The following is a 6,008-nucleotide window of genomic DNA, read 5'->3' as shown; positions in this document are numbered from 1 at the left end:
AATTTGATTTACTCACTAAAACAAACCAGAAACCATCAATCCAATCGCTTTTTGAGCTGGAAAACTCAAAAGCAGAAAGATATAGCCTTTCTTGGTTTGACTTTTGAGAAAAAAATCCAATCATCCTATAACCACCCAGAAAAAATATCGTACTATTTGTATGCATCAAAATTCAACTAGATTTTGTGTAGAAACAGGGCTTTGCTTAAAATAATATAACAGGGTTTTGCTTAATTGTGTAGAAAGTTACAGATCCACGTGCTCATCTTCGTTTGGTCCTTCAAAGTTTGAACTTATCTTCTTAGTAGAAAAATCCCAATTCTGCAAACCCAAGAAATCATAAATGAAAGAAGAGCGACATCCCTTTCGTGAATTTTTTAAATGGGTAGGAGAGCAGCCACTGTCAAATTACAAAGATTTTTGTGTTAGTTCCCCATTAATCCATTATGGCGTAAGGGTGCCAAAGAGTATTTTAGGGAAAAGACCTCAGGTTGAGCGGACCGCTGGTTCAACCAGAAATTATCTAAATCAGACTATGGGAACTCTGTTATCAGGGTTTCAAACTGCAAAATTGCAACTCAATACACTCATAAGTCATACCATCCCCTCACTATTGATGTAAATGCTAGATGAATCTGAACAATCTGAATCCCAGTAGGGAAATTATGGATCAAAGTTTAAAACCAGGCCGGACTTGTCTCTCGTGGATCATTCCAAATGTGCAAAAGCAGAATTCAATCGACAAGAACAGGAACTAATGACCGTTTTCTCTGTTGAACCTTTCTAATAGACAGAAATGGTCTTTTTTGGTAAGGAAATGAGTGACATTTGAGAATTTCACTGCATACTTTGCTACCCTTTGATCAATTTAAAGTTGTCGGAACTGCATCTCATTGTTGTTAAAATTGGACCGGGCATCAAGCTATGAAGGGCAATTTTGACCAGTAATACTGTGGCTTACAAAGGAATTAAAATCAATCGTTTAAAAAAATAAGATGAAAAAAGACAAAAATGAAAACCATAAAATTTGATTGAAAAAGGAAGACTTTCCATATAAAACGACAGAAAAAGAAATTTTTGGGTTAATAAAATTTCATTCAAATAGAATGCATGAGAAACACAAGGTTTGCGTACAAAGTATTCTAAACCAAGGAGTGGAATATGACCACTGTACATGCAATTGACAGGATCTTCTGGGCTAGGGTTTGAACCATAGTTAGCAAAAATGGGAACGATAATAAAACGGAGTTTTACGGTTCGGGTTTTAAATGGTAAAAATTTACAAACGGACGGTCAAATAAAATGATCAAAAAAATAGAGAACGGTAAAAAACGAAAACAGACGGTCCGGGTTTTAAACGTTTATATTTCAAAAAAAGGAACCATAAAACACCACTATTCTCATATAAATTGAGGAATTTTTATTTGAAATACATGCTTCTATTTTCGGTATCCATGCATTGATTTTGAGTTGAAGGTGATATCATGAAAAATGTAGCCCTTCAAGTCATCTTTACGTCGGTGAAAGCATCAAGCCGATCAGAGTTCGGAAGAGAGAGATATGGTCAGTTAAGTCCAAGGTCTTAAAAAACGCCAAAAAAAGGGGAACGTTTTTTAAACGTGTTTTAAATGTGTTTAAAACGGGAATGCTTGCCGTTTGCCATTTTTTACCATATGTTTGAGAAACATACGACAAAACGTGTTTAAAACGGTAAAAAATGGGAACATGTTTAAAACGGAGTTTTAAACGCGTTTTTGCTAACAATGGTTTGGACAAGCCTAACATTTTCCAGAAAAAGCTATAGACAACTTACAATACAATTGGATATATGACATATATCTTTGTAAATACAAGGAACAGGAGAGATGACCATGACAGACAAAACCATGTGTTTTTCAAAGATGATGACTGATAGCCTGTCCGGTCCCCACGTTCCTAGATGCCAGCTTGGCAGACAAAGCCCAACATTTTCCCATAGGCTATTGTCGGTGGCAACAGTGATGAAGGGCCAAGTGCAGGTGGTGGAGTCCTTCAGTAGCACTTGCATGAGCTCACACGCCTCCCATCTCCGAAAATTGATGTCGTACATATCGCCGGTACCGACCCGCATAGCTAAGAAGGCTAGCGTTGGCAAGAGAGACATAGCATTTGTACTCACAGCCTCAACAATTCCTTTCTGTTTAACGATTCCCTTTTTACCGTTTTAAACACATTTTGCGAAACATACGGAAAAAAAAAGGCAAATGGCAAGCATTCCCGTTTTAAATGCGTTTAAAATATGTTTCCTTTTCTTTGGCTTTTTTTAAGACCTTGGACTTAAGTGACCATATCTCTCTCTCCCAAACTCTGATGGCTTTCACCAACGTAAAGGATGACTCGAAAGGCTACATTTTTCATGATATCTCCTTCAACTCAAGGTCAATGCATGGATACCAAAATTAGAAGCATATATTTCAAATAAAAATTTGTTTCGTTTTTTTTTAATAAATATAAATGTTTAAAACTCGTACTGTTCGTTTTCTATTTTTTACCGTTCTTTGTTTTTTGACCATTTTATGACCATTTGTTTGTATGTTTTTAGTTTTTACCATTTAAAACCCATACCATAATACCCCTTTTTTGTCGTTCCCATTTTTGCTAACTATGGTCGTAACCATGTTGGTCCTGAGGTGATTCGTTCTCCTTGGGATCCTTTGAGAAACTCCCACCGGAAGCCATGCGGTAGCCCTTAGAGAAGCTGCAAGTGCCGATGAATTTCTTGTTGCACAGAGAAGGACAAAAATCAGTGTTGGATTCACACTACCCTCACCATTTGTAAGGGACCCCCATTTTGAGCGATTGATTCTTAGACTTGGTAACCCCCATTTCTTGTTCCTTTCCTTCTTCCGCCGATATCATGGTCAGCCCACTCAGACCTCAACCTAAAGTCTTCCACTTTAAAGGTTTTGGCGGCTTCTGTTGGATATGTTACATATTGATGTGTGTCCATCAAATCCTATTTAATTTGATTAAATTAATTAATTGAATTACTTATATTATGTGTTTGTCATAATTGGTATTCAGTGCAACTGTCCACTTTATATCGTTTGTTGTTCACAATTTTGGACAAAGTTGGGCAATCTGTTCTATGGTTGCCGTATTGTACATTCGTTCAATAAGGATTGGACAAAAATGTGAATATAGGTACATCTAGTGTTGAACATTGATCCACAGAGATTCCTGAATTATTCATCGTCGTGCTTTGATCTGCGACGAGAATCTCTGGTAGTTAAAAAACCCTATTGTAATTTTTTTAATTTCATTGATTGCTTTAACGTAAATACAAAAAAAACACACTCAAAAAAGTAGAAAATTTTGTAGGGAGAAGGTTCTCTGTCCGGGAGTGTGGCCTACACCAGCACTCCCATGAGTATATCTCTCTTCTTTCCATATGAAAAGACACCTCTGCCCCCTTGTTTTGCGGAGGAGAGAGATAGACACATGGGAGTGCTAGCGTAAGCCACACGCCCAGACAGAAAACTACTTCCTTATTTTATATGTTGAAAAATTTTCATATAAAATATTATGGGCAAGAGAGCTGCTTGGGCCTCTAGTGCCTGCATGTGCGCATTGACCAATGGGAGTATGCGCTCAAGCATCGACTTGGACGCGATTTCCGTTTTTCCATGGGGGCAGAAAGATACTTTCCATGGAGGCAAAGTGGAACTGTGTCTAGGCCCAGGAGCCACGCGACCAGCTAGCGGTCTAATCTAACAAAAAATGTGTTCAGTTCCAATTGAATACATTTCAACCATCTGATCCATTCGGTTTTGAAGACTAAATACATTTCAATTTTCAACCATCTGATCCATTCGAGTTTTAAGACTATGCTAGTTGATCCTGTGATTCACTCTTATTACTCTTGCTATTTTTATTGTTCGAGTGAGTATTTGCTAACCAACTCGAACATACGGAAACCTAGGGGTGTAAATGAATAGCCGAAATCCGTTTCCGTATCCGTTTAGCACTATCCAAATCCGTCTGAAAGCTATACGGATGCGGATATGGATAGACTATAGCTATCCGAAAAGCTATATTTACATATAAACGGATAAACTATCTAATCCATATCCGTGTCCGTATCCGTTTAGCACTATCCGAATCCATCCGAAAGCTAATCAAATGCGGATGTGGATATAGCACTATCCGAGCCAAATTAATAAACTGGTTATCGTCAGGTTCAGCCTGTAGATCTGACCGATGGGCTTTGTATAACTGTAACCTTAGCCAAACATAATTTATCCATTTGATTATTTGTCTAAATTTTCAGTATAAGATAATTAAATTTAATTGGCGAACAGATGAAGAAGACTGGCACCTACTAGAATAAAGGGGACTGGGGGACCACATGATGGAGTCTAACAAATCGATTTAAGGTTGCTTTTTCCAAGGAGAAACGATTTTTAAGTGGCAAGACTGAATCTGTGGAATTAATTATAAGTGGGTTGAGCATGACCGTAGCTAAGCCAATGGAATAGTGATAAGAGACCAAGTCAAAGTAAAACGAGATAGAGTTTTGGAAAAAAAACAATGAGTTGATAAAGACAAAATTGCAAACAGTTGAGAGAGGGACGCCCTTATTGTTACCATCTTTTAATTGGGCCATCTTGATTCATGACAATGTCATAGAAGGATATATATGGGAAATAGAACGTTACCCAGTCGTGTGTCTTGTGTGGCTACCATGCTTCCATACGCAAGTGGGGATATAAATGAATAGTCAGTATTCGTGTCTGTATCTGTTTAGTACTATTCAAATTCGTACGAAAGCTAAACGGATGCGGATACGAATAAACTATAGCTGTCCGAAAAGCTATATTTACATGTAAACGCATAAAATATCCGCTCTGTATCCGTTTAGCACTATCCGAATCCGTTCGAAAATTAATCGAATGTGGATGTGAATGCGGATATAGCACTATTCGAGCCGAATCCAATCCGTTTACATCCCTATACACAAGCTAGCCCTTGACCACCTTGGATTTACGCGGTCAACACGCCTTGTGTTTCTAGGCATGGGAGCCACGCAAGGCGCACGACGGGGTAGTGTTCTTTCTACCATATGTGTGTGTGTGTGTGTGTGAGACACCACTATATGTGTATTTAGAATTCAACATCTTCATTTGATTGCCCCTTGTTTTATTATCAAATGCTCTTAAGTTAGGGGTATAAAAGGGTTTTCAAAAATAATTTGAAAGTGATTCAAGTGTCATAAAAAACTATCATTGTTATGCACATTTTTCGAGTACATTTATTTACCCTTATTGGAAAAATTGTGCTATACTAAAAGGGTAAAAAAAAAAAAAAAAAAAAAAGGTTACAAATTATATATATTCATATATGAGAGGGTAGTCCTAGCGCTAAGGGTTGATTTCTTAAACTCAACGGCTTAATCTGAGCCGTTTAATTTTGTTGAACGAAATCTGATCCGTTAATTGTGTTGACTGTACAATTAAATGGAAACTTGGTATAACCTACATCGGTTATGAGAAACCGGCTATAACCTTCTACTGGCGGTCATGCCAAACAGTACCGGTTATGAGTCTTATGACTTATCTTTGATTAAATTGAAATTCCAAAATGACCCCTCTACCAAAAACTATGACTTACCCTTGATTTAATTGAAATTCCAAAATCACCCCTCTACCAAAAACTAGCAAAAAAAAATGTTCAATCGTGGAACGAAGCTTGATGCCATCTCTGGTTTTGGAATCGTGGAATGAAGCTTGGTGCTGCCATCTCTGGTTTTGGAATCGTGGAACGAAGGTTGCGATTTAGGGTCTTTGTGGTATAACGGTACTGTTTTTCCGGCGATCCTCCGTCCATATCCCACCGTTAAAATCTGGGTATATGAAGTGCTGTTCTCAGTTTCTTTGTTTGCTCTTTTGAAGTGTTATTCTTTGTTTATTTCTTTCACTTTGTCAATTTTTGATTTTTAAATCTCAAGTTGAACAGTTGAATATGTTTAT

This window comes from Telopea speciosissima, chromosome 11 (assembly GCF_018873765.1).
Source record: "Telopea speciosissima isolate NSW1024214 ecotype Mountain lineage chromosome 11, Tspe_v1, whole genome shotgun sequence".
In the NCBI taxonomy this organism is placed as follows: Eukaryota; Viridiplantae; Streptophyta; class Magnoliopsida; order Proteales; family Proteaceae; genus Telopea; species Telopea speciosissima.
The sequence above is the reverse complement of the archived record's forward strand: the minus strand, read 5'-3'. Positions refer to the sequence as shown.